The 27,685-nt window shown below is 35.9% G+C and overlaps 1 protein-coding gene, 3 long non-coding RNA genes, 9 other non-coding genes and 3 pseudogenes across 16 annotated transcripts in view; 12 read left to right on the forward strand and 4 right to left on the reverse strand.

The window, feature by feature from the left end:
• Nucleotides 1-72: 72 nt before the first annotated feature.
• On the reverse strand, nt 73-191 carry LOC149879924 (5S ribosomal RNA). Its single transcript, XR_016446627.1, has one exon. It is a non-coding gene; the product is annotated as a 5S ribosomal RNA (ribosomal RNA).
• A 2,924-nt stretch (nt 192-3,115) lies between these two features.
• Nucleotides 3,116-5,792, forward strand: LOC149879925 (uncharacterized). The gene is made up of 5 exons (XR_016446099.1): nt 3,116-3,205; nt 3,290-3,372; nt 3,554-3,712; nt 4,380-4,444; nt 4,712-5,792. It is a non-coding gene; the product is annotated as an uncharacterized LOC149879925 (long non-coding RNA).
• Nucleotides 5,211-5,402, forward strand: LOC149879926 (U2 spliceosomal RNA). The gene has a single exon (XR_016446692.1). It is a non-coding gene; the product is annotated as a U2 spliceosomal RNA (small nuclear RNA).
• On the forward strand, nt 5,513-5,676 carry LOC149879927 (U1 spliceosomal RNA). The gene has a single exon (XR_016446526.1). It is a non-coding gene; the product is annotated as a U1 spliceosomal RNA (small nuclear RNA).
• Nucleotides 5,793-7,101: 1,309 nt separating the features above from the next.
• Nucleotides 7,102-7,220, reverse strand: LOC149879928 (5S ribosomal RNA). The gene has a single exon (XR_016446629.1). It is a non-coding gene; the product is annotated as a 5S ribosomal RNA (ribosomal RNA).
• Nucleotides 7,221-7,618: 398 nt separating this feature from the next.
• On the forward strand, nt 7,619-8,023 carry LOC149879929 (late histone H2B.L4 pseudogene; annotated as a pseudogene).
• A 2,122-nt stretch (nt 8,024-10,145) lies between these two features.
• On the forward strand, nt 10,146-12,822 carry LOC149879930 (uncharacterized). Its single transcript, XR_016446098.1, has 5 exons — nt 10,146-10,235; nt 10,320-10,402; nt 10,584-10,742; nt 11,410-11,474; nt 11,742-12,822. It is a non-coding gene; the product is annotated as an uncharacterized LOC149879930 (long non-coding RNA).
• On the forward strand, nt 12,241-12,432 carry LOC149879931 (U2 spliceosomal RNA). The gene has a single exon (XR_016446693.1). It is a non-coding gene; the product is annotated as a U2 spliceosomal RNA (small nuclear RNA).
• Nucleotides 12,543-12,706, forward strand: LOC149879932 (U1 spliceosomal RNA). The gene has a single exon (XR_016446527.1). It is a non-coding gene; the product is annotated as a U1 spliceosomal RNA (small nuclear RNA).
• Nucleotides 12,823-14,131: 1,309 nt separating the features above from the next.
• Nucleotides 14,132-14,250, reverse strand: LOC149879933 (5S ribosomal RNA). Its single transcript, XR_016446631.1, has one exon. It is a non-coding gene; the product is annotated as a 5S ribosomal RNA (ribosomal RNA).
• Nucleotides 14,251-14,648: 398 nt separating this feature from the next.
• Nucleotides 14,649-15,053, forward strand: LOC149879934 (late histone H2B.L4 pseudogene; annotated as a pseudogene).
• Nucleotides 15,054-15,805: 752 nt separating this feature from the next.
• Nucleotides 15,806-27,685, forward strand: part of LOC145195258 (E3 ubiquitin-protein ligase MARCHF4-like) — a 260,175-nt gene continuing 248,295 nt past the window's right edge. For 3 of the 4 annotated variants that reach the window (XR_016446459.1, XR_016446460.1, XM_090070956.1), the window contains exon 1: nt 15,806-15,848. The gene's annotated coding sequence lies outside the window, so the exon portion shown is untranslated. The remainder of the gene's footprint in view (nt 15,849-27,685) is intronic. The other variant, XM_090070954.1, reaches the window with a different exon arrangement.
• LOC149879935 (uncharacterized) lies at nt 17,176-19,852 on the forward strand. Its single transcript, XR_016446165.1, has 5 exons — nt 17,176-17,265; nt 17,350-17,432; nt 17,614-17,772; nt 18,440-18,504; nt 18,772-19,852. It is a non-coding gene; the product is annotated as an uncharacterized LOC149879935 (long non-coding RNA).
• LOC149879936 (U2 spliceosomal RNA) lies at nt 19,271-19,462 on the forward strand. Its single transcript, XR_016446694.1, has one exon. It is a non-coding gene; the product is annotated as a U2 spliceosomal RNA (small nuclear RNA).
• Nucleotides 19,573-19,736, forward strand: LOC149879937 (U1 spliceosomal RNA). Its single transcript, XR_016446528.1, has one exon. It is a non-coding gene; the product is annotated as a U1 spliceosomal RNA (small nuclear RNA).
• On the reverse strand, nt 25,175-27,471 carry LOC149879938 (uncharacterized; annotated as a pseudogene).

The following is a 27,685-nucleotide window of genomic DNA, read 5'->3' on the forward strand; positions in this document are numbered from 1 at the left end:
GCAGATTTTGTAAAGAAAAGGGAGTCCCCTTTTGCGACTTTTTTTTTTTTTTTTTTTGTAAACGGTTGCAAAAGCCTACGGCACCAGGAGTTCCCAGGCGGTCACCCATCCAAGTACTACCCTGGCCCGACGATGCTTAACTTCCGTGATCGGACGAGAACGGGTGTATTCACCGTGGTATGGTCGTAGGCAACAGTTTACGGGTTTAATTCAAAATTTAAAGTTTCTAACGCCTTAACAATAATTTTTAACAGATGTGTGGCTATGAAAATAGCCTTTTGTGTTGTTTATACCGCCGTTTACTGGGCTGCTGGCTTTGGAACCTTCTCGTTCTTTTTGGGAAGCAACACAGCTTGAATGTTTGGCAACACACCGCCGCTCGCAATTGTAACACCTGACAACAACTTGTTTAACTCTTCGTCGTTGCGAACAGCTAGCTGTAAGTGACGAGGAATGATCCTGGCTTTTTTGTTATCGCGTGCAGCATTACCAGCTAACTCTAAGATTTCGGCGGCTTTATCTTAAATTAAATCCAGTTGCAATTCAATGAAAACAAACGAAAAGAATTTTTACTGTTAGGCCCGTCGAAATGTCAGACGCACCAAAAACCGGAGGAAAACAAGCGCCAAAGGTGGCGAAAAAAGGCGAGAAGCGCGCCGGTAAGAAAGGTGGTAAAATTGCTGGAACTGGTGACAAGAAGCGCAAGAGAAAGAGACGAGAGTCTTATGCCATTTACATTTACAACGTCCTGAAGCAAGTTCACCCTGATGTCGGTGTTTCTTCTAAAGCAATGAGCATCATGAATTCTTTCGTGAACGACATTTTCGAAAGAATTGCTTCTGAAGCTTCGCGGCTCGCCCTTCAAAATAAGAAATCTACGATCTCTTCGCGTGAAATTCCAACCGCCGTGCGCCTTTTACTTCCCGGTGAACTTGCTAAACACGCAGTGAGCGAAGGCACCAAGGCTGTTACCAAGTACACCAGCAGTAAGTAGATCAAAATCCGCTCAAACGGCTATTTTTATAGCCACACATCTTTTAAAAACATTAGACGCATTAACGAAATAGGTTCAAATGAAAATATCTGTAGCAATCGCTATATTTAATTTTGCAAACAATGCCAAGTGCAGAATAGCTAAACTAGCTGCTAAAATAAAACACTTAAACTGCTGCATCCGTCCTAGGCTATGAACAACTTAAAACCTTTTTTCTTTTCTTCAAAATTGCTCTCAAACTCCCCTTTTCTAGAATATACATCGACCTAAAAAGCACGGAACAGTTACCGGTGAGGTTACTGTGACTTTCAAACTCAATTAGTGTAATTGTTACGACCTGACAAAGTCCTAAATGCCGCGCAACGTTCTGTAAAGCTATCAAAATGTATCAAGGTGTAGAAAAAGTCTAATTAAAACAGTTAATAGTACCGCTGTCATTTTGTAGATGATTTTTTATGGATTATGTTAGTTATGGAAAAATAATTGGTGCATGAAAGGGTCAATGGGATAGTTACGAAACTACAAATGTTGTTAATGTTTGTAAGAAAATAAGACCGAGGAAGTAGACACAATGTAATATCGTCAGTACAAATCATAATCTGATCACAATCGGAAAAAAAAAAAAAAGAAGAAGAATACAGTTTTGTTTGTAAATTTTTTTTAATGACTCATAAAAAGGCTTGGGTACTAGTGATAACCCACAAGCTCTAAAATATCTAAAGAGATGCACTGTCTTCCGACCAGAGTTTCGGCACGGAAAAAACACATACTACAATTTAGTCACTGTGTATTAAGGTATGCATCAAATACTTGCCAATCGCGTTTCGTTCATTTCGGGGTTTCGGGAAGGGGAATAATAGAAAAAAAAAAAGTAAAGAATTCGCAACTGAGCGTCCGCGGTGCACCCATCTTGCTAGGCTGCGCGAGTAAGCAGAAACCGTTACTATGCTCTTAGCTAAACCAATGATATTTATACTAACTAGATGTAAAACTTCAAATAAATTTCGTAAGAAAAAGTGAAGCAAGTTTTTTAAGTTTTTAAAGCCGGTAGCCTCTTTATTTAAACTGACAATAATTCGTTTGTTTTAATCGATGTTTTTATGATTCTGGCTGGCAAAAAAAACTTGCTTGGCAAAAAAATATGCTTCACTGCGAAAGCGCGAGTTAAATATCTAGTTAATATACACTTAACCGCAAAATTAACGCACCACATACATTTCGATTTATTTAATTGTGGTCATATATTTTGACAAACGTGTTAAGAATAGAACACATGAACACAGTTATTTCGATGATAATAATAAAAGCGACTTTGAGGATGGTGAGAAAAGAAAAGAAAAGAAAAACAAACTAAAACTAGAAATATGGTAAGTAATAAAATTAAGGTAAGTAACAAAATAAACTAAGATGATTATTGTTGTTATGCACACTAATACAGCTTAAAATGTAACATTTTTGACTTATCAATATCTAGTGTTGCCACATCTTGATGTTGTTGCAGCCAGACAGCACCGTGGATTTCTTTCAATTAGAGGTGTAATCGTTTCTTGAAGGATATCTTCACATACGCGGATAAGACTTTGTCGCAACTCGTCTAGGTGGTGGATGTTGACTTCTAACACAGCGTGCCATTATGCCCCAAAGATGCTCTATTGGGTTCCTATCTGGACTGCAAGCCGGCCACTCCAAAACTTGAATAGTAGCACTTTGTAAGTATTCAGTAACAACATGCGCCGTATGTGGTCTAGCATTATCCTACATAAGAAGGAATCCATCTCCCATGAACGATGCAAGAGGTACCAAAAAAGGTTTTAAAATGTCTGCTTATGTATCGTTGAGAAGTCAGAACAGACGTGTTGCTCAAATGACAGTTATCATTGAGCAACACATCTGTTCATACTAACTTTATACATACTTTTCTTTTAAAAGTGAGGTTTAGTTACAGCAAAACGTGCTGCTTATGAAAAGCTGCTACAATTTGGAAACTAAAACGGAATAAAGCCTACAAATGACGTCACAATAAACATTATTATCGACTTTGTATTTGATAAATCCGGGAAATACGTAATATTTTTCAAAATAAGTCGGAATTTATAAGTGGTGCGTTAATTTTGCGGTAAAGTGCATATCATTGAGTTTAACAACGGTGCAGTGGCTACGCGCAGTCCTACTGAAATTTTTGGTGTTGGCGTAGCGTCAAGAGCAGAAAAGGTGCTTTTAGCTTGTTTCGAAAAAAAGAAAAAAAAAAAAAAGGGAAACTAAACAAATTAAATCCTGTTTTATCTTCTCATACAGTAGCTGATGCCAAAACCAAGACAAGTGACAAGTTTAGAGGAGTTCACACAGTTTTTTTAACGATTTATCAAGAATGCTTTAAGGTAACAGAAAGTACTGTGCTATTTTATTTTCAATCTTTTCACCTTATTTTGGTGTTTGTGTTTTAAAATTTGAAGCAGTTTAACCCCTATTGTTGTGCCCACTTTACTTTTTCAAGTCTTCAAATGCTTAAGAATAGTTTCTGATGAAAAAATCCTTTCAAAAATAAATTTCCATTTTTAGAAGCATCAGCTTTATGAAGGAGTAGTTACAAAAGACTTTCATGAGTGCAGTTACAGAGTTTGTTCTGAGTTCCTGGATTATCCAGAATGCAAGTTGCAATACTCTTTAGAGCATCCCACTCAATGAATAAGAAGTGGGAAATTCTTCTTGATTTTATTGGTGAGTGAAACAGAAATAGGATCTTTCTAAGACTTTTACCTATTTCTTTAGTTTGTTCATAGCTTTGTTTCATTTACAGTTATACTGACACAACCCCAATAAAGTAATGCTTAATTAGGTATGCTTTTCACTGGACAATCTATAGCTTCTTTGGAATGATCCCTTTAATTCAATTAAAGATATGCGATAAAATTTTAAAAAAATTACATACTCATTACATTTTGAACTGAACCTTTTGTTTGGCTTTCTCACATTATGTTTTATAGAGTTACTGCTAAAGTTAACTCAGCCTCAGGTAGCAAGTCTGATTATTGAAAATAAATTATTGAAAGAGAATTTTGAGTGTTGTCCTGGGGCAAGGTTAAGGGTTAAGTTAGGTTAGCAGAGCATATAATATTGAAGCAGTTAAAGTTTCAAGAAAAAGGTAAGTCATGTTTCTTCGATAGTTTACCAGAACCATTTTTTAAAAGTGGTAGTTTGAAAAAGTCGACCTTTAGCCAACAAGTAAACATCTTTTTAACTGACTTGGGAATTATATTTTTAAGTTTATTCTCCATCAATCCTGAGCTTCTAATTTGTACGCAAATACATTTGCAGGCTTAATTTAGGTTAGGTAATATGTTAAAAAATGTAATATTTAAAAAAAATACTTTGCTTATTGTTCCAGGTCTCATTAACTTTTACCACCCTCTGCGAGTTTGTGATTGGAAAAATGCAGATACAGTGTGCAAGGTATGTATGCTTTACTTTTGCTAACCTAATGCTGTGTCGATTTAGTGTCATACATTTTTTCATTTTCCATTTGTCATTTGATATTTTGTCAGTGGATGTTTTAGGTCACTTTTTAAAATTGTTTTACCTTTTTGTCAGTAAACATTTAAAGTGTTCATTTCTTGCAATAACTAAAGTATCTGAAAAATATTTTCTTGCTACACAGTTTAAATTCTTAACTTAATTTGCACCATCCCAATTTTTAAACTTTCAAGCTTGTTTTTTTAGACTTTGTGAGGAATTACTACTTGGGAAAGGATCGAGGCTAATGACAAGCAAGTCCTCCTAAACTCTGCTGTTTCTTGGCGACCCTAGTGATGAATTAAAGTACTGTCATTACAACAGTTGAAAAAAACATTTAAATACAGAGGTTCTCAAAATGCTTTTTGACAGAGAAATCTGTCGGACGCTCATATGCAGAGTTGATTTTCAGTTGTTCAACTTGGCCTTTGATCACATCTGCTGCCCAGCGTTAAATTTAAAAGCCTTTAAACGTTTTTTATGTTTTGGTTAATTGGGTTATTTTTGAAAGAAGCTTGTTATTTTTGAAAGAAGCTGGGTTATTTTTGAAAAAAAGCCCAAATGTTTTAGAGTGAAATTGATGCAGTACAAGAAAGCCATGTTTTCATCGTTGAAACTTAAAGTTACCCATCGACTTGATCATTCAAATGTCCACAAGTTTTTTCGTTGAGAGGGAGGGAGCCGGGACAAATTCGTTGCAAAAAGTATCGCTTCTCGGCCTAATGGCTAAGATCAAGTGTAGTATCTGTTCTTATCAGTTTAATATCTGGTACGCCGGCATAGTCCGGCTCATATATTAATCTGATTTTTGGCATTTGGTCAAGGGATCGTAGGTTTACCTCGCCCTGACCGCGGGTTGCCTCGGCGTTGCACTACTGCTGAGCGCGGCCCATACTATAGAGAAGGAAAAAAAAAAAGCAAACAAACGGGACGATGCGGTGTGCAATCGAAAACCCACAATTGAGAAGATTGGGGCACGTCCGAGGCTGCCCACACAACGGGAAAAGCATACTTACCTGACGGGGAAGTAAACCTGATCAACATGGGGCTTCTTCCAGGGTGAGGCTCTTGCATTGCACTTCGCCTGGGCTGACCCCTGCGATTACCGCTAACGTCGGTAACTCGACCGTACAATTTCTGGTAGTGGGGGCCTGCGTTCGCGCTCGCCCCCTCCTCTAACGACTTAAAAAAAAAAACCTCTCCTCTCACCCCTAAGAGTCTACTGCATATTTTGAGAGGCGCATACAAAGTCTGCTATAAGTGCAAATAAATTTTATTTATTTCAAAAGTTGTTGTTTTTTTTTTGTATAAAATCAATAAAAATCTAAGAATCGCAAAGAGGCAACCAAATAAGCATAGGAGCGACGAGAATCGTTTCAACGTGACAACCAGCAAGCGTGATCGACCGGTTACAATCCCGGAAATCACTCGACGGCGGAACAAATGTGACAGTCACAACAGTGAAAACGAGTCGCTGTAATAAAAAACAATGACGATAATAATAGTTAAAATAACAAACAGTAGCAACAAGAAAATCGATATCAATAGTGAAAACGAAAATAATGACAACGATGAAGATAACAATAACGACAATAACAAAAATTAACGATAGCATCGATAAACTAACGATAATGGGAATACTGACTATAGCAACGACCACAAAAAAATAAGCATTAGCAGTAACGATCTAACAGTAACAATAGTAACAACAACAGCAGCAGCAACAATAACAACAATTGTCAACCATTTATGCATATCGCATATTGGATTCTGGTGCGGTGAAATGCATTCTTTTACTACCGTTCATTATTTTCATGAAAACAGCTCTGATTCCTTCGTGTTGGTCTTAGAAAGAAACGACAACGACCAAAACATTTTGGCAAGTTGACACGTCAATACGCAACGTTGCCAGAGATACGTAACGACGATTGACGAATCTTATAAACTTTTGCTCTTCAAAGCTAGTTTTGCAGTCTTTTCGTCATTTCGACAAAACTAGGGAACATCGACATCGTGCAACTTTAGACTTGCGAGGGTTTCTTTCATGGCCGCCGAGAGGACGGGGAAGATTCCCGGGTATCCCCGTGTATCTACAAACGATTTTTTAAAAACCATTTTTTAAAAGATTTAAATAGTTTTGACTTTTAAAAGATTTCATTCACTTTCGTTTTTAATTTTTAATGACCAGAGCACACTTCTATTGGTCCTGGGTATGTAATTGATCACAACGAGGGCCCCTTAAGAAAACTTCCCCTGGGCCCGAAATTTCTCTCGGTGACTATGGTGGCTATAGTCCCTTTAACCGTTGCCCTTGTTGTTCAGCATCAAAACTAGCTTTCTGGCTTGTGTGCGAGGAAAAAGAGCGCCATTTTCTTTCCCTCAGAGATGCGGAGACGGAAGAAGCGCCCTCACACACCTTTCGACCAGTCGCTCCCCTTTCGATCGACACCACCCAGGCAGGGGCGCGTTTATGCATATTCTTTTGCAGGGGATGAGTTCTGTGTATCTTAGAGTCAACTAAAAAAGCAGATTTTGTAAAGAAAAGGGAGTCCCCTTTTGCGACTTTTTTTTTTTTTTTTTTTGTAAACGGTTGCAAAAGCCTACGGCACCAGGAGTTCCCAGGCGGTCACCCATCCAAGTACTACCCTGGCCCGACGATGCTTAACTTCCGTGATCGGACGAGAACGGGTGTATTCACCGTGGTATGGTCGTAGGCAACAGTTTACGGGTTTAATTCAAAATTTAAAGTTTCTAACGCCTTAACAATAATTTTTAACAGATGTGTGGCTATGAAAATAGCCTTTTGTGTTGTTTATACCGCCGTTTACTGGGCTGCTGGCTTTGGAACCTTCTCGTTCTTTTTGGGAAGCAACACAGCTTGAATGTTTGGCAACACACCGCCGCTCGCAATTGTAACACCTGACAACAACTTGTTTAACTCTTCGTCGTTGCGAACAGCTAGCTGTAAGTGACGAGGAATGATCCTGGCTTTTTTGTTATCGCGTGCAGCATTACCAGCTAACTCTAAGATTTCGGCGGCTTTATCTTAAATTAAATCCAGTTGCAATTCAATGAAAACAAACGAAAAGAATTTTTACTGTTAGGCCCGTCGAAATGTCAGACGCACCAAAAACCGGAGGAAAACAAGCGCCAAAGGTGGCGAAAAAAGGCGAGAAGCGCGCCGGTAAGAAAGGTGGTAAAATTGCTGGAACTGGTGACAAGAAGCGCAAGAGAAAGAGACGAGAGTCTTATGCCATTTACATTTACAACGTCCTGAAGCAAGTTCACCCTGATGTCGGTGTTTCTTCTAAAGCAATGAGCATCATGAATTCTTTCGTGAACGACATTTTCGAAAGAATTGCTTCTGAAGCTTCGCGGCTCGCCCTTCAAAATAAGAAATCTACGATCTCTTCGCGTGAAATTCAAACCGCCGTGCGCCTTTTACTTCCCGGTGAACTTGCTAAACACGCAGTGAGCGAAGGCACCAAGGCTGTTACCAAGTACACCAGCAGTAAGTAGATCAAAATCCGCTCAAACGGCTATTTTTATAGCCACACATCTTTTAAAAACATTAGACGCATTAACGAAATAGGTTCAAATGAAAATATCTGTAGCAATCGCTATATTTAATTTTGCAAACAATGCCAAGTGCAGAATAGCTAAACTAGCTGCTAAAATAAAACACTTAAACTGCTGCATCCGTCCTAGGCTATGAACAACTTAAAACCTTTTTTCTTTTCTTCAAAATTGCTCTCAAACTCCCCTTTTCTAGAATATACATCGACCTAAAAAGCACGGAACAGTTACCGGTGAGGTTACTGTGACTTTCAAACTCAATTAGTGTAATTGTTACGACCTGACAAAGTCCTAAATGCCGCGCAACGTTCTGTAAAGCTATCAAAATGTATCAAGGTGTAGAAAAAGTCTAATTAAAACAGTTAATAGTACCGCTGTCATTTTGTAGATGATTTTTTATGGATTATGTTAGTTATGGAAAAATAATTGGTGCATGAAAGGGTCAATGGGATAGTTACGAAACTACAAATGTTGTTAATGTTTGTAAGAAAATAAGACCGAGGAAGTAGACACAATGTAATATCGTCAGTACAAATCATAATCTGATCACAATCGGAAAAAAAAAAAAAAGAAGAAGAATACAGTTTTGTTTGTAAATTTTTTTTAATGACTCATAAAAAGGCTTGGGTACTAGTGATAACCCACAAGCTCTAAAATATCTAAAGAGATGCACTGTCTTCCGACCAGAGTTTCGGCACGGAAAAAACACATACTACAATTTAGTCACTGTGTATTAAGGTATGCATCAAATACTTGCCAATCGCGTTTCGTTCATTTCGGGGTTTCGGGAAGGGGAATAATAGAAAAAAAAAAAGTAAAGAATTCGCAACTGAGCGTCCGCGGTGCACCCATCTTGCTAGGCTGCGCGAGTAAGCAGAAACCGTTACTATGCTCTTAGCTAAACCAATGATATTTATACTAACTAGATGTAAAACTTCAAATAAATTTCGTAAGAAAAAGTGAAGCAAGTTTTTTAAGTTTTTAAAGCCGGTAGCCTCTTTATTTAAACTGACAATAATTCGTTTGTTTTAATCGATGTTTTTATGATTCTGGCTGGCAAAAAAAAACTTGCTTGGCAAAAAAATATGCTTCACTGCGAAAGCGCGAGTTAAATATCTAGTTAATATACACTTAACCGCAAAATTAACGCACCACATACATTTCGATTTATTTAATTGTGGTCATATATTTTGACAAACGTGTTAAGAATAGAACACATGAACACAGTTATTTCGATGATAATAATAAAAGCGACTTTGAGGATGGTGAGAAAAGAAAAGAAAAGAAAAACAAACTAAAACTAGAAATATGGTAAGTAATAAAATTAAGGTAAGTAACAAAATAAACTAAGATGATTATTGTTGTTATGCACACTAATACAGCTTAAAATGTAACATTTTTGACTTATCAATATCTAGTGTTGCCACATCTTGATGTTGTTGCAGCCAGACAGCACCGTGGATTTCTTTCAATTAGAGGTGTAATCGTTTCTTGAAGGATATCTTCACATACGCGGATAAGACTTTGTCGCAACTCGTCTAGGTGGTGGATGTTGACTTCTAACACAGCGTGCCATTATGCCCCAAAGATGCTCTATTGGGTTCCTATCTGGACTGCAAGCCGGCCACTCCAAAACTTGAATAGTAGCACTTTGTAAGTATTCAGTAACAACATGCGCCGTATGTGGTCTAGCATTATCCTACATAAGAAGGAATCCATCTCCCATGAACGATGCAAGAGGTACCAAAAAAGGTTTTAAAATGTCTGCTTATGTATCGTTGAGAAGTCAGAACAGACGTGTTGCTCAAATGACAGTTATCATTGAGCAACACATCTGTTCATACTAACTTTATACATACTTTTCTTTTAAAAGTGAGGTTTAGTTACAGCAAAACGTGCTGCTTATGAAAAGCTGCTACAATTTGGAAACTAAAACGGAATAAAGCCTACAAATGACGTCACAATAAACATTATTATCGACTTTGTATTTGATAAATCCGGGAAATACGTAATATTTTTCAAAATAAGTCGGAATTTATAAGTGGTGCGTTAATTTTGCGGTAAAGTGCATATCATTGAGTTTAACAACGGTGCAGTGGCTACGCGCAGTCCTACTGAAATTTTTGGTGTTGGCGTAGCGTCAAGAGCAGAAAAGGTGCTTTTAGCTTGTTTCGAAAAAAAGAAAAAAAAAAAAAAGGGAAACTAAACAAATTAAATCCTGTTTTATCTTCTCATACAGTAGCTGATGCCAAAACCAAGACAAGTGACAAGTTTAGAGGAGTTCACACAGTTTTTTTAACGATTTATCAAGAATGCTTTAAGGTAACAGAAAGTACTGTGCTATTTTATTTTCAATCTTTTCACCTTATTTTGGTGTTTGTGTTTTAAAATTTGAAGCAGTTTAACCCCTATTGTTGTGCCCACTTTACTTTTTCAAGTCTTCAAATGCTTAAGAATAGTTTCTGATGAAAAAATCCTTTCAAAAATAAATTTCCATTTTTAGAAGCATCAGCTTTATGAAGGAGTAGTTACAAAAGACTTTCATGAGTGCAGTTACAGAGTTTGTTCTGAGTTCCTGGATTATCCAGAATGCAAGTTGCAATACTCTTTAGAGCATCCCACTCAATGAATAAGAAGTGGGAAATTCTTCTTGATTTTATTGGTGAGTGAAACAGAAATAGGATCTTTCTAAGACTTTTACCTATTTCTTTAGTTTGTTCATAGCTTTGTTTCATTTACAGTTATACTGACACAACCCCAATAAAGTAATGCTTAATTAGGTATGCTTTTCACTGGACAATCTATAGCTTCTTTGGAATGATCCCTTTAATTCAATTAAAGATATGCGATAAAATTTTAAAAAAATTACATACTCATTACATTTTGAACTGAACCTTTTGTTTGGCTTTCTCACATTATGTTTTATAGAGTTACTGCTAAAGTTAACTCAGCCTCAGGTAGCAAGTCTGATTATTGAAAATAAATTATTGAAAGAGAATTTTGAGTGTTGTCCTGGGGCAAGGTTAAGGGTTAAGTTAGGTTAGCAGAGCATATAATATTGAAGCAGTTAAAGTTTCAAGAAAAAGGTAAGTCATGTTTCTTCGATAGTTTACCAGAACCATTTTTTAAAAGTGGTAGTTTGAAAAAGTCGACCTTTAGCCAACAAGTAAACATCTTTTTAACTGACTTGGGAATTATATTTTTAAGTTTATTCTCCATCAATCCTGAGCTTCTAATTTGTACGCAAATACATTTGCAGGCTTAATTTAGGTTAGGTAATATGTTAAAAAATGTAATATTTAAAAAAAATACTTTGCTTATTGTTCCAGGTCTCATTAACTTTTACCACCCTCTGCGAGTTTGTGATTGGAAAAATGCAGATACAGTGTGCAAGGTATGTATGCTTTACTTTTGCTAACCTAATGCTGTGTCGATTTAGTGTCATACATTTTTTCATTTTCCATTTGTCATTTGATATTTTGTCAGTGGATGTTTTAGGTCACTTTTTAAAATTGTTTTACCTTTTTGTCAGTAAACATTTAAAGTGTTCATTTCTTGCAATAACTAAAGTATCTGAAAAATATTTTCTTGCTACACAGTTTAAATTCTTAACTTAATTTGCACCATCCCAATTTTTAAACTTTCAAGCTTGTTTTTTTAGACTTTGTGAGGAATTACTACTTGGGAAAGGATCGAGGCTAATGACAAGCAAGTCCTCCTAAACTCTGCTGTTTCTTGGCGACCCTAGTGATGAATTAAAGTACTGTCATTACAACAGTTGAAAAAAACATTTAAATACAGAGGTTCTCAAAATGCTTTTTGACAGAGAAATCTGTCGGACGCTCATATGCAGAGTTGATTTTCAGTTGTTCAACTTGGCCTTTGATCACATCTGCTGCCCAGCGTTAAATTTAAAAGCCTTTAAACGTTTTTTATGTTTTGGTTAATTGGGTTATTTTTGAAAGAAGCTTGTTATTTTTGAAAGAAGCTGGGTTATTTTTGAAAAAAAGCCCAAATGTTTTAGAGTGAAATTGATGCAGTACAAGAAAGCCATGTTTTCATCGTTGAAACTTAAAGTTACCCATCGACTTGATCATTCAAATGTCCACAAGTTTTTTCGTTGAGAGGGAGGGAGCCGGGACAAATTCGTTGCAAAAAGTATCGCTTCTCGGCCTAATGGCTAAGATCAAGTGTAGTATCTGTTCTTATCAGTTTAATATCTGGTACGCCGGCATAGTCCGGCTCATATATTAATCTGATTTTTGGCATTTGGTCAAGGGATCGTAGGTTTACCTCGCCCTGACCGCGGGTTGCCTCGGCGTTGCACTACTGCTGAGCGCGGCCCATACTATAGAGAAGGAAAAAAAAAAAGCAAACAAACGGGACGATGCGGTGTGCAATCGAAAACCCACAATTGAGAAGATTGGGGCACGTCCGAGGCTGCCCACACAACGGGAAAAGCATACTTACCTGACGGGGAAGTAAACCTGATCAACATGGGGCTTCTTCCAGGGTGAGGCTCTTGCATTGCACTTCGCCTGGGCTGACCCCTGCGATTACCGCTAACGTCGGTAACTCGACCGTACAATTTCTGGTAGTGGGGGCCTGCGTTCGCGCTCGCCCCCTCCTCTAACGACTTAAAAAAAAAAACCTCTCCTCTCACCCCTAAGAGTCTACTGCATATTTTGAGAGGCGCATACAAAGTCTGCTATAAGTGCAAATAAATTTTATTTATTTCAAAAGTTGTTGTTTTTTTTTTGTATAAAATCAATAAAAATCTAAGAATCGCAAAGAGGCAACCAAATAAGCATAGGAGCGACGAGAATCGTTTCAACGTGACAACCAGCAAGCGTGATCGACCGGTTACAATCCCGGAAATCACTCGACGGCGGAACAAATGTGACAGTCACAACAGTGAAAACGAGTCGCTGTAATAAAAAACAATGACGATAATAATAGTTAAAATAACAAACAGTAGCAACAAGAAAATCGATATCAATAGTGAAAACGAAAATAATGACAACGATGAAGATAACAATAACGACAATAACAAAAATTAACGATAGCATCGATAAACTAACGATAATGGGAATACTGACTATAGCAACGACCACAAAAAAATAAGCATTAGCAGTAACGATCTAACAGTAACAATAGTAACAACAACAGCAGCAGCAACAATAACAACAATTGTCAACCATTTATGCATATCGCATATTGGATTCTGGTGCGGTGAAATGCATTCTTTTACTACCGTTCATTATTTTCATGAAAACAGCTCTGATTCCTTCGTGTTGGTCTTAGAAAGAAACGACAACGACCAAAACATTTTGGCAAGTTGACACGTCAATACGCAACGTTGCCAGAGATACGTAACGACGATTGACGAATCTTATAAACTTTTGCTCTTCAAAGCTAGTTTTGCAGTCTTTTCGTCATTTCGACAAAACTAGGGAACATCGACATCGTGCAACTTTAGACTTGCGAGGGTTTCTTTCATGGCCGCCGAGAGGACGGGGAAGATTCCCGGGTATCCCCGTGTATCTACAAACGATTTTTTAAAAACCATTTTTTAAAAGATTTAAATAGTTTTGACTTTTAAAAGATTTCATTCACTTTCGTTTTTAATTTTTAATGACCAGAGCACACTTCTATTGGTCCTGGGTATGTAATTGATCACAACGAGGGCCCCTTAAGAAAACTTCCCCTGGGCCCGAAATTTCTCTCGGTGACTATGGTGGCTATAGTCCCTTTAACCGTTGCCCTTGTTGTTCAGCATCAAAACTAGCTTTCTGGCTTGTGTGCGAGGAAAAAGAGCGCCATTTTCTTTCCCTCAGAGATGCGGAGACGGAAGAAGCGCCCTCACACACCTTTCGACCAGTCGCTCCCCTTTCGATCGACACCACCCAGGCAGGGGCGCGTTTATGCATATTCTTTTGCAGGGGATGAGTTCTGTGTATCTTAGAGTCAACTAAAAAAGCAGATTTTGTAAAGAAAAGGGAGTCCCCTTTTGCGACTTTTTTTTTTTTTTTTTTTGTAAACGGTTGCAAAAGCCTACGGCACCAGGAGTTCCCAGGCGGTCACCCATCCAAGTACTACCCTGGCCCGACGATGCTTAACTTCCGTGATCGGACGAGAACGGGTGTATTCACCGTGGTATGGTCGTAGGCAACAGTTTACGGGTTTAATTCAAAATTTAAAGTTTCTAACGCCTTAACAATAATTTTTAACAGATGTGTGGCTATGAAAATAGCCTTTTGTGTTGTTTATACCGCCGTTTACTGGGCTGCTGGCTTTGGAACCTTCTCGTTCTTTTTGGGAAGCAACACAGCTTGAATGTTTGGCAACACACCGCCGCTCGCAATTGTAACACCTGACAACAACTTGTTTAACTCTTCGTCGTTGCGAACAGCTAGCTGTAAGTGACGAGGAATGATCCTGGCTTTTTTGTTATCGCGTGCAGCATTACCAGCTAACTCTAAGATTTCGGCGGCTTTATCTTAAATTAAATCCAGTTGCAATTCAATGAAAACAAACGAAAAGAATTTTTACTGTTAGGCCCGTCGAAATGTCAGACGCACCAAAAACCGGAGGAAAACAAGCGCCAAAGGTGGCGAAAAAAGGCGAGAAGCGCGCCGGTAAGAAAGGTGGTAAAATTGCTGGAACTGGTGACAAGAAGCGCAAGAGAAAGAGACGAGAGTCTTATGCCATTTACATTTACAACGTCCTGAAGCAAGTTCACCCTGATGTCGGTGTTTCTTCTAAAGCAATGAGCATCATGAATTCTTTCGTGAACGACATTTTCGAAAGAATTGCTTCTGAAGCTTCGCGGCTCGCCCTTCAAAATAAGAAATCTACGATCTCTTCGCGTGAAATTCAAACCGCCGTGCGCCTTTTACTTCCCGGTGAACTTGCTAAACACGCAGTGAGCGAAGGCACCAAGGCTGTTACCAAGTACACCAGCAGTAAGTAGATCAAAATCCGCTCAAACGGCTATTTTTATAGCCACACATCTTTTAAAAACATTAGACGCATTAACGAAATAGGTTCAAATGAAAATATCTGTAGCAATCGCTATATTTAATTTTGCAAACAATGCCAAGTGCAGAATAGCTAAACTAGCTGCTAAAATAAAACACTTAAACTGCTGCATCCGTCCTAGGCTATGAACAACTTAAAACCTTTTTTCTTTTCTTCAAAATTGCTCTCAAACTCCCCTTTTCTAGAATATACATCGACCTAAAAAGCACGGAACAGTTACCGGTGAGGTTACTGTGACTTTCAAACTCAATTAGTGTAATTGTTACGACCTGACAAAGTCCTAAATGCCGCGCAACGTTCTGTAAAGCTATCAAAATGTATCAAGGTGTAGAAAAAGTCTAATTAAAACAGTTAATAGTACCGCTGTCATTTTGTAGATGATTTTTTATGGATTATGTTAGTTATGGAAAAATAATTGGTGCATGAAAGGGTCAATGGGATAGTTACGAAACTACAAATGTTGTTAATGTTTGTAAGAAAATAAGACCGAGGAAGTAGACACAATGTAATATCGTCAGTACAAATCATAATCTGATCACAATCGGAAAAAAAAAAAAAAGAAGAAGAATACAGTTTTGTTTGTAAATTTTTTTTAATGACTCATAAAAAGGCTTGGGTACTAGTGATAACCCACAAGCTCTAAAATATCTAAAGAGATGCACTGTCTTCCGACCAGAGTTTCGGCACGGAAAAAACACATACTACAATTTAGTCACTGTGTATTAAGGTATGCATCAAATACTTGCCAATCGCGTTTCGTTCATTTCGGGGTTTCGGGAAGGGGAATAATAGAAAAAAAAAAAGTAAAGAATTCGCAACTGAGCGTCCGCGGTGCACCCATCTTGCTAGGCTGCGCGAGTAAGCAGAAACCGTTACTATGCTCTTAGCTAAACCAATGATATTTATACTAACTAGATGTAAAACTTCAAATAAATTTCGTAAGAAAAAGTGAAGCAAGTTTTTTAAGTTTTTAAAGCCGGTAGCCTCTTTATTTAAACTGACAATAATTCGTTTGTTTTAATCGATGTTTTTATGATTCTGGCTGGCAAAAAAAAACTTGCTTGGCAAAAAAATATGCTTCACTGCGAAAGCGCGAGTTAAATATCTAGTTAATATACACTTAACCGCAAAATTAACGCACCACATACATTTCGATTTATTTAATTGTGGTCATATATTTTGACAAACGTGTTAAGAATAGAACACATGAACACAGTTATTTCGATGATAATAATAAAAGCGACTTTGAGGATGGTGAGAAAAGAAAAGAAAAGAAAAACAAACTAAAACTAGAAATATGGTAAGTAATAAAATTAAGGTAAGTAACAAAATAAACTAAGATGATTATTGTTGTTATGCACACTAATACAGCTTAAAATGTAACATTTTTGACTTATCAATATCTAGTGTTGCCACATCTTGATGTTGTTGCAGCCAGACAGCACCGTGGATTTCTTTCAATTAGAGGTGTAATCGTTTCTTGAAGGATATCTTCACATACGCGGATAAGACTTTGTCGCAACTCGTCTAGGTGGTGGATGTTGACTTCTAACACAGCGTGCCATTATGCCCCAAAGATGCTCTATTGGGTTCCTATCTGGACTGCAAGCCGGCCACTCCAAAACTTGAATAGTAGCACTTTGTAAGTATTCAGTAACAACATGCGCCGTATGTGGTCTAGCATTATCCTACATAAGAAGGAATCCATCTCCCATGAACGATGCAAGAGGTACCAAAAAAGGTTTTAAAATGTCTGCTTATGTATCGTTGAGAAGTCAGAACAGACGTGTTGCTCAAATGACAGTTATCATTGAGCAACACATCTGTTCATACTAACTTTATACATACTTTTCTTTTAAAAGTGAGGTTTAGTTACAGCAAAACGTGCTGCTTATGAAAAGCTGCTACAATTTGGAAACTAAAACGGAATAAAGCCTACAAATGACGTCACAATAAACATTATTATCGACTTTGTATTTGATAAATCCGGGAAATACGTAATATTTTTCAAAATAAGTCGGAATTTATAAGTGGTGCGTTAATTTTGCGGTAAAGTGCATATCATTGAGTTTAACAACGGTGCAGTGGCTACGCGCAGTCCTACTGAAATTTTTGGTGTTGGCGTAGCGTCAAGAGCAGAAAAGGTGCTTTTAGCTTGTTTCGAAAAAAAGAAAAAAAAAAAAAAGGGAAACTAAACAAATTAAATCCTGTTTTATCTTCTCATACAGTAGCTGATGCCAAAACCAAGACAAGTGACAAGTTTAGAGGAGTTCACACAGTTTTTTTAACGATTTATCAAGAATGCTTTAAGGTAACAGAAAGTACTGTGCTATTTTATTTTCAATCTTTTCACCTTATTTTGGTGTTTGTGTTTTAAAATTTGAAGCAGTTTAACCCCTATTGTTGTGCCCACTTTACTTTTTCAAGTCTTCAAATGCTTAAGAATAGTTTCTGATGAAAAAATCCTTTCAAAAATAAATTTCCATTTTTAGAAGCATCAGCTTTATGAAGGAGTAGTTACAAAAGACTTTCATGAGTGCAGTTACAGAGTTTGTTCTGAGTTCCTGGATTATCCAGAATGCAAGTTGCAATACTCTTTAGAGCATCCCACTCAATGAATAAGAAGTGGGAAATTCTTCTTGATTTTATTGGTGAGTGAAACAGAAATAGGATCTTTCTAAGACTTTTACCTATTTCTTTAGTTTGTTCATAGCTTTGTTTCATTTACAGTTATACTGACACAACCCCAATAAAGTAATGCTTAATTAGGTATGCTTTTCACTGGACAATCTATAGCTTCTTTGGAATGATCCCTTTAATTCAATTAAAGATATGCGATAAAATTTTAAAAAAATTACATACTCATTACATTTTGAACTGAACCTTTTGTTTGGCTTTCTCACATTATGTTTTATAGAGTTACTGCTAAAGTTAACTCAGCCTCAGGTAGCAAGTCTGATTATTGAAAATAAATTATTGAAAGAGAATTTTGAGTGTTGTCCTGGGGCAAGGTTAAGGGTTAAGTTAGGTTAGCAGAGCATATAATATTGAAGCAGTTAAAGTTTCAAGAAAAAGGTAAGTCATGTTTCTTCGATAGTTTACCAGAACCATTTTTTAAAAGTGGTAGTTTGAAAAAGTCGACCTTTAGCCAACAAGTAAACATCTTTTTAACTGACTTGGGAATTATATTTTTAAGTTTATTCTCCATCAATCCTGAGCTTCTAATTTGTACGCAAATACATTTGCAGGCTTAATTTAGGTTAGGTAATATGTTAAAAAATGTAATATTTAAAAAAAATACTTTGCTTATTGTTCCAGGTCTCATTAACTTTTACCACCCTCTGCGAGTTTGTGATTGGAAAAATGCAGATACAGTGTGCAAGGTATGTATGCTTTACTTTTGCTAACCTAATGCTGTGTCGATTTAGTGTCATACATTTTTTCATTTTCCATTTGTCATTTGATATTTTGTCAGTGGATGTTTTAGGTCACTTTTTAAAATTGTTTTACCTTTTTGTCAGTAAACATTTAAAGTGTTCATTTCTTGCAATAACTAAAGTATCTGAAAAATATTTTCTTGCTACACAGTTTAAATTCTTAACTTAATTTGCACCATCCCAATTTTTAAACTTTCAAGCTTGTTTTTTTAGACTTTGTGAGGAATTACTACTTGGGAAAGGATCGAGGCTAATGACAAGCAAGTCCTCCTAAACTCTGCTGTTTCTTGGCGACCCTAGTGATGAATTAAAGTACTGTCATTACAACAGTTGAAAAAAACATTTAAATACAGAGGTTCTCAAAATGCTTTTTGACAGAGAAATCTGTCGGACGCTCATATGCAGAGTTGATTTTCAGTTGTTCAACTTGGCCTTTGATCACATCTGCTGCCCAGCGTTAAATTTAAAAGCCTTTAAACGTTTTTTATGTTTTGGTTAATTGGGTTATTTTTGAAAGAAGCTTGTTATTTTTGAAAGAAGCTGGGTTATTTTTGAAAAAAAGCCCAAATGTTTTAGAGTGAAATTGATGCAGTACAAGAAAGCCATGTTTTCATCGTTGAAACTTAAAGTTACCCATCGACTTGATCATTCAAATGTCCACAAGTTTTTTCGTTGAGAGGGAGGGAGCCGGGACAAATTCGTTGCAAAAAGTATCGCTTCTCGGCCTAATGGCTAAGATCAAGTGTAGTATCTGTTCTTATCAGTTTAATATCTGGTACGCCGGCATAGTCCGGCTCATATATTAATCTGATTTTTGGCATTTGGTCAAGGGATCGTAGGTTTACCTCGCCCTGACCGCGGGTTGCCTCGGCGTTGCACTACTGCTGAGCGCGGCCCATACTATAGAGAAGGAAAAAAAAAAAGCAAACAAACGGGACGATGCGGTGTGCAATCGAAAACCCACAATTGAGAAGATTGGGGCACGTCCGAGGCTGCCCACACAACGGGAAAAGCATACTTACCTGACGGGGAAGTAAACCTGATCAACATGGGGCTTCTTCCAGGGTGAGGCTCTTGCATTGCACTTCGCCTGGGCTGACCCCTGCGATTACCGCTAACGTCGGTAACTCGACCGTACAATTTCTGGTAGTGGGGGCCTGCGTTCGCGCTCGCCCCCTCCTCTAACGACTTAAAAAAAAAAACCTCTCCTCTCACCCCTAAGAGTCTACTGCATATTTTGAGAGGCGCATACAAAGTCTGCTATAAGTGCAAATAAATTTTATTTATTTCAAAAGTTGTTGTTTTTTTTTTGTATAAAATCAATAAAAATCTAAGAATCGCAAAGAGGCAACCAAATAAGCATAGGAGCGACGAGAATCGTTTCAACGTGACAACCAGCAAGCGTGATCGACCGGTTACAATCCCGGAAATCACTCGACGGCGGAACAAATGTGACAGTCACAACAGTGAAAACGAGTCGCTGTAATAAAAAACAATGACGATAATAATAGTTAAAATAACAAACAGTAGCAACAAGAAAATCGATATCAATAGTGAAAACGAAAATAATGACAACGATGAAGATAACAATAACGACAATAACAAAAATTAACGATAGCATCGATAAACTAACGATAATGGGAATACTGACTATAGCAACGACCACAAAAAAATAAGCATTAGCAGTAACGATCTAACAGTAACAATAGTAACAACAACAGCAGCAGCAACAATAACAACAATTGTCAACCATTTATGCATATCGCATATTGGATTCTGGTGCGGTGAAATGCATTCTTTTACTACCGTTCATTATTTTCATGAAAACAGCTCTGATTCCTTCGTGTTGGTCTTAGAAAGAAACGACAACGACCAAAACATTTTGGCAAGTTGACACGTCAATACGCAACGTTGCCAGAGATACGTAACGACGATTGACGAATCTTATAAACTTTTGCTCTTCAAAGCTAGTTTTGCAGTCTTTTCGTCATTTCGACAAAACTAGGGAACATCGACATCGTGCAACTTTAGACTTGCGAGGGTTTCTTTCATGGCCGCCGAGAGGACGGGGAAGATTCCCGGGTATCCCCGTGTATCTACAAACGATTTTTTAAAAACCATTTTTTAAAAGATTTAAATAGTTTTGACTTTTAAAAGATTTCATTCACTTTCGTTTTTAATTTTTAATGACCAGAGCACACTTCTATTGGTCCTGGGTATGTAATTGATCACAACGAGGGCCCCTTAAGAAAACTTCCCCTGGGCCCGAAATTTCTCTCGGTGACTATGGTGGCTATAGTCCCTTTAACCGTTGCCCTTGTTGTTCAGCATCAAAACTAGCTTTCTGGCTTGTGTGCGAGGAAAAAGAGCGCCATTTTCTTTCCCTCAGAGATGCGGAGACGGAAGAAGCGCCCTCACACACCTTTCGACCAGTCGCTCCCCTTTCGATCGACACCACCCAGGCAGGCACGCGTTGAGCTCTAAATTTTTTTTCTTCATTTTGAAATGGTATCGTACCATCAAGTCAAGTTAAAAGTGCCTTTTCTTGTTTTTGAATCGATTCTTATGTTGGCAGAGGAGGAAAGTGGTGTTTTCTCTTAACGAATTTTTCCCCTCGGGTTTCTCCATACTGCGGCCTTCCCGGTCGTCTCAATGTTCTAGTCCTGGAAATACACTTTTCTTAGGCCAATCATATGTCTTGAATTACCCCACGTGAATGTACAATTTTCTTTCTATGTACGCTGGATCCGCTCAAAGTCTGGAATTTTTGACATTCACGTGGGTCTATTCCCAGCGTATTATTGGACGGTCTGTATACCTTAAATACCCCTTAAACGTCACAGTTTTCCCAATTTATGTACTTAAACCTCAATCCTGCAATGTCAAAATGGCGTCCTTTCGGCATGGTATTTTTGTTTTGTTTTTTCTCCCTTGTTGTTAATAAAAGAGAGCCAAATAAAACCTTCAGGTCACTCTAAACTGAAACTTTATTGGCTTTTGCACAACAACAACAACAACAACATATATCCCTCTATCTCTCCAAAGCAGTTGCTCCTATGCCCCAAAATAAGACCCTTTTTGCAATCGATCTTGTTCTAATACGGCATTTAAATGCAGACTCACTAGTCAATTTGTTTTATGCTATGTCTTCTAATGTTTTGCTTCAAGTATAGTATTTGTTGGTAGATCCATATTAGCACTGAATTTTACTATAAGATATCTAACAATATCAATATCTCAATTAGGATTCAAGCTGTAGCAAAGCCATCAGCATTTATGTGTTATTGCACTGCTTTGATTTATGTGATATACAGTTTAAATTTTTAAGAAAAATATATTTTATATATAAGCTATTTTAATAGGTTAACCTAACAGATTACTTTTTAAAAAGTTTAGGTAAAAAAGTGTTAGTTCAAAAAATAAGGTGGTAAAAGTTACTGAAATTTTAATTATTTTATTATTTTAGGTTATCATAAGAATTTCTTGAAGAAAGGTTTTTAAAGCATAGTGCCAAGAATAGTGCAAAACAGAAAACTTGATGTGCAACATATTGTTAAAAAGTTAAGCTGAATCAAAGAATTCAAAAATAATATCTGTTATTATTCTAAGAAAAACAATGAAAGGTTTTACAAGTAGCTGAAAATTTGTCTTTGCACAAGAATGGTGTTTTTAGAGCCTCATCTACAGCATAGGCTACTGGTATCTTCAAATACGAAATGAAAACATCAATTTTTAGATTTAAATATGCTGATAGACTTTTCAGAAAGACGCTGTTGGCCTTTATTGTAATCAATTAAAGCTTGTATGCAATTCAAGGTAAAAAAATATTATGCTGTTAGAAAGAATCTCTGCTCAGTGGCTCTGTTCAGTTGCTACTACAAGCCCCTGAGTTTCTAGTAAAGAGATGGTGCTCTAATTGTTAGAAACATAGCAATGTTCTAAAAGCAGTTAGAATTGAAAAATTGGTATGCTTCTTATAAACTTTTGGCCTGAAGAAGCCCTCACGCATATCAAAAGAAAATTTTTTTTTAATATCTCATTGCAAACGAAAGCCAGAGTGGGAAGAAGCAATATTTCTCTGAGTTGCCATATCATATGAAAGACTACTACCCAAATGAGAAATTTGTGTATTAAAGATTCTTATAAATGATGCCAATAGATGATAAACAACATAAAATGTCTGAGGTATACATATTATATATAGCTTCACTTTCATCAAAATTTTATATAAGTGAATAATTTTAAATGTTACGTTAATATGATATAATGCTTAAAACCTTGTTTTGTAAGTTAAAAAAGTTACTTGACACTTAATATATTTATTTTTCATGACTGCTTTTTGGGGCTTTGCTTTTTGTTATTTAGCTTTATGTGACTTTTTATAGGTAATTATTTTATATATGTTGTAATTGCCTATTACTTATACATCCAAGCTATGATATTTTTTCTCATTTGGTAAGTATGAAGTATCATAATCATGGTGTGGAGAAATACAACCATATCTGCAACATTAAGACCAAGGCTATCCATATCTGCAACATTAAGACCAAGGCTGATCATGATACCCCAAAAGTATGTTTATGGTGCTCTTATTATAACTGTATTTCAAGTATTTCATCTTGGGAAATAAGTATAAAGTCTCTTGTGTATGTTGAGGGTAGGAAAAGATAAAATCTCATCATATTTTGTTTAACAACATTTTTTATTTATGATTTATTTGTACACTTTGTTTGTTTGTTTGTTTTTTTTCTTCACTTTATTCTGAAATATCTAAAATATGTTATATCTATACTTTAAATTAGGGCGGTTCTTAATGTATAGTAGATTTTTTTCTTCTGAAGTTGAACACTACTTCATCCTGACCTATTGATGAAAAATTACAAAGATTCAGTGTAACTGGATGAAATTTAGAGCTTGCTCAATTTAAAATAGATTTGTTAAGTGTATTTTACTTACTTTATTTTGATATTACATCACTTCTTGTTTCAGCAATCTTGTTGCATGACAATAAATGTCTATAGTATTTCTTATAAATATTTTGATAAAACTTTCATGCATACATTTGAATATTGAACAAAACTGAATTAAAATTTGACTGACAATTTAATTGGGATGTTTTGATTGTAAATTGTTTAATACTATAGCATGATAGAAGTTTTTTTCAAGGATAGTAAATTTTTTAAAATTTACTTCTATACTTAAAAAAAACTACCAGATGTTGACATGATATTGTATGTGCAAATGCACTTCCTTTGGACTAGAAGATCAATCATTTTTGGATCTCCAACAATCCACCAGATAACTTTTGTAGATCTTACCAATATTAATGACCGAGATCAACATGTTTGAATGCAGCATCAGCACAAAGTCTTGGTCATAATGTTACATACCTGGCTGTCAACCAAATATCAATATGCAGTGTCAGAATAACTAATTGCAGGGAAATGGCTAGCAGACTCAAATCTGATTTCAACCTAGAGGATGTGCTGCTAATCATACACTAGGATGGAAATATCCTTCCTAATATAATGGTGTCAATTGATTACTTGGGATGCCTAAATTTATCATGGCACAGAACAAGACACCAGTGAGACTGTAACTAAAATTCTGATTGGGGAATTCATGACAAGGTAAAGGTTTTATGCCTTGAACTGTAAATCTCTGTTAAGTTTTTCCTAAGTGAGGTGCTTTTGCTCTTACTAATGCAAAAGTTTTGCTACAGATGACACCTTGCTTAAAGACATCTTGTGCCCAAGGTAATGCTAAGTGAATGTTTTCAAGCACTCATTCTGGCTATCAAGTGATTCAAGTATTGGTGTCTTTAAAAGATTCGGAGAGAACTGGCCATTTGTTAACAAAGAGAGGTTCTGCACTGCACTTAATGCTCTGTTCCAGCATACTGTTAACTCACAGAAAACTGAGGCTAAATGCACTAGAGTTTGCTAAGAACACACTTCAGTCTAGTGTTGCAATGAATATGTTTGAACTAACCCTGCTTATAGGTGAGATTCCACTTTAGGAAACTCTGATGATGGCTCTGGGTGCTATGCATAAGTTCAAATGGATGGCAAAGATATTTTATGTTATTTAAGTGTGAATGTTCAGAGATCAATTCAGTTTTACTACTCAAGAAGATAAATCACTGAAGGATATCAGTTTGGTTGGTGGCCTCTTTTATTCAATGGCGTGGATTTCGAGTCCTAATTCTACTTCAGCACCTTTAAATGAACTAGGATTGCTGAAGTCCATTAAATACAGTGAAATCATGGCCTTCTTTATAGAAGGCCTTGACACCGTGTGCGATTTTTTTTGACTGAAGGCCAATTTAAGAAAAATATGGCGGTTTAGTAAAATAGAAAAATGTTGTATAGCTTTGCTAAGACTAAATATATAATTAGTAAACATTCTACTTGCATTTTTTTGATGCATTATTATAAAATTAGTTTTTTGATGTTAAATTAACAACTTTTTTATAAGCTTAAATTGTTTATTAAAATGAATAAAAACATTTTAAATCAAAATTTTATATATATAATATATAAGAAATAATAAGTAATGAGAAAAATACACCAATAAAAAACCAAATTATTTTTTTACTAAACATGAAAAAAAATTTTTACATAAGCTTGATTTCTTTTAGTTTGGTTTCTTTATTACTTTGGGAGTGTGAAGTAATGCAAAGTTCTTTAAAAAAATGTTTGCTAATGTTTGGCATTGTTTCTTTGCAATAGAAAAACTGTACAACTCTGCAATAAATCCAAACTGTCGTATAAGAAATGTTCGGCAAACTCTTTTATCTAATAAAGAAAAAAATATGTAGCAAAATAAGGACTACTGAGATAGAGTATCTGATGGAATAGTTAATCCTCCTCTATTTAAAGTATTCAAATAAGTTCCATATTTTTCATAATATGTAGTTGTATCTTCATCATTTTCTTCAGTAGAACACTTTTGAACATAACCAGCAATATAGACAATAGCATATAAAATGTCTATATTTATAGTATCTTCTAGATCTGCTAAATTGTAAATTATATCAATTTCCCTATCATTTAAATCTTCAAGACATAAAAGACAGTCATGGCCATCATTTCCTTCTACATCAATATTCAGTTGTAGCACCAGCTTAGCATGTTGAATCTGTACTTTTTCTTTAACTGATTTAGCTGTTATAAAGTAAGTACCACCAGATCCTTGCCTTAGTTTTCCAAAGCATTTTTCAATTGGATCACTAGAAAACCAACCTAAAATAACATATTCATTTCCACTTGATAAAAGATGACAAGACAAATCAACTAGGCCACAACAAGTATGTGAAAGAGCATTGCTTATATCTCTTGTAAGCTGGTGAACATGTTTACCAGATGTTGGTTTCATATTTTCAGCCATTGTTGCAATAGTGAGCAACTTTTTTAAATTAATGTCATCTGAAGATCTGATTACATTACGCGACTCATCCCTAAACCTAGCATTGGCACCTGGACATTTAGCATTCACTATTTTCCAAAATTCTATAATTAACTCCAAAAAAATAATAGTACCCTTGACACTTTCTTCTCTTCACTAAATATTTGTAAACAAGTGCTTACTTTTTGTTGTTCTATTGGTTTAGGATTTAATTGATGTTTCAGTCAATCTGGATAACTTTATTAACTGGTTTTTTTCAAGTGTATATAAGTTAATTAAATCTCTCCAATTTGCAATGTGAGTTATTTCATTATGAATAAACTGCAACTGACCTAGTTTTTCTGTTAGCCAATTGTTTCTTATGCACTTCAAAAGATGAACAAAGTCATATAAAATATAAGAACCATTTTGACATAACCAAGGTTTTCCCTCTACTGTTTTGAATTTAGAAAAGAAGCTTTGGTTAACTTTATTTCCATCTGTAATAATTGCAATTACTTTACCATTACACATAGAAGTTTCTATGGTGTCTACAATTAATTTGAATTGTTCTAGTTGGAAATCTGAAGTCAGATTACTAACTGGTAAAACTCTTGCTAAAGATTCAGGTCCACCATAAAGACTTTTGACCATAAATGAAAGTACAGTAGTAGCTAATTTCTCTGGATCATTAACAGCATTTCCAAAAATATTTCCACTTTTATATAATAATGCTGCTTTTACATAAACTTCATCTATCAATAAAACACAATTTCTTTTTTTTTCATCTAAGTTCGATAACACTTAAAAAGAGTTTATTTTTGAAGTTATGCGCGTCAAAGTTGGAATACTTAGCAACTGATAATCATAACATAATCGATGGTAGGTGGAACGACTTGTTGCAAAATATTCAAAAGCTCTCGTTATTATATCAGCAGAATAGACAGCACAACCAGCAGAATGATCTCCCGTTACATTTAGATGCTCAAGAATTATTTGAATTTTATGATCCTTATCCTTAATTTTCAGATATCTAAGGGCTTCGTTTAAAGATGACTTTGTACAAGCAGAAGTGATTTTGTTATTTGACAGAGGTTTAATAGTACATTTTGAACCAAAATGAAATGCTTTGAACAACAAACTTTGATTAATTATCAGCAAAAATAGTGGAACTCCACAATTGAATACTTTAGATTGGATGAAAATTGCATTGTTTTGCTTGTATGTAATCAAATCATTATCATTAGATAAGTATTTTTTGATTTCTCCAAAGTTTAAATTATTAATTATTTTATATTCTTCTAATTCATCTTTTTTGATACCTCTTTTTGAAGAAGAAGATAAAGTCTTTCTCATTTTTGGTGGTGGAGAGAAGAGACAACTTTTAGAGATATTTGGAAACACTGATGGAGCATGAATCGGTCTGTATTTACCACGACATAATGTAAACTCCGCTTCATCTGGGCAATGCAATTTACAAACAGCAGTGAATTTTGTAACGGTCCAATTTAAACGAGGGATACTCATAATCTATTTATTTTTTTCAGATTCTTCACAAGGGAATTTATATACAGATACATTACAACCTGAAGACTTATAATTTGAGGAACATTTTGGAACACAGCATTTTAAAGGCATTCTAAATTATTTAACTTAAATTCACTTGAAGAATAACTTTAAATATTTCTGAAAAATAGTAATCAATATTTTACACCTTTATCCAAACAAAATTTGCGTTTAT

Source organism: Hydra viridissima, unplaced genomic scaffold (genome assembly GCF_058129835.1).
Source record: "Hydra viridissima isolate aposymbiotic clone 2 unplaced genomic scaffold, HvirCarnegie_v1 scaffold_13, whole genome shotgun sequence".
Taxonomy (NCBI): Eukaryota; Metazoa; Cnidaria; class Hydrozoa; order Anthoathecata; family Hydridae; genus Hydra; species Hydra viridissima.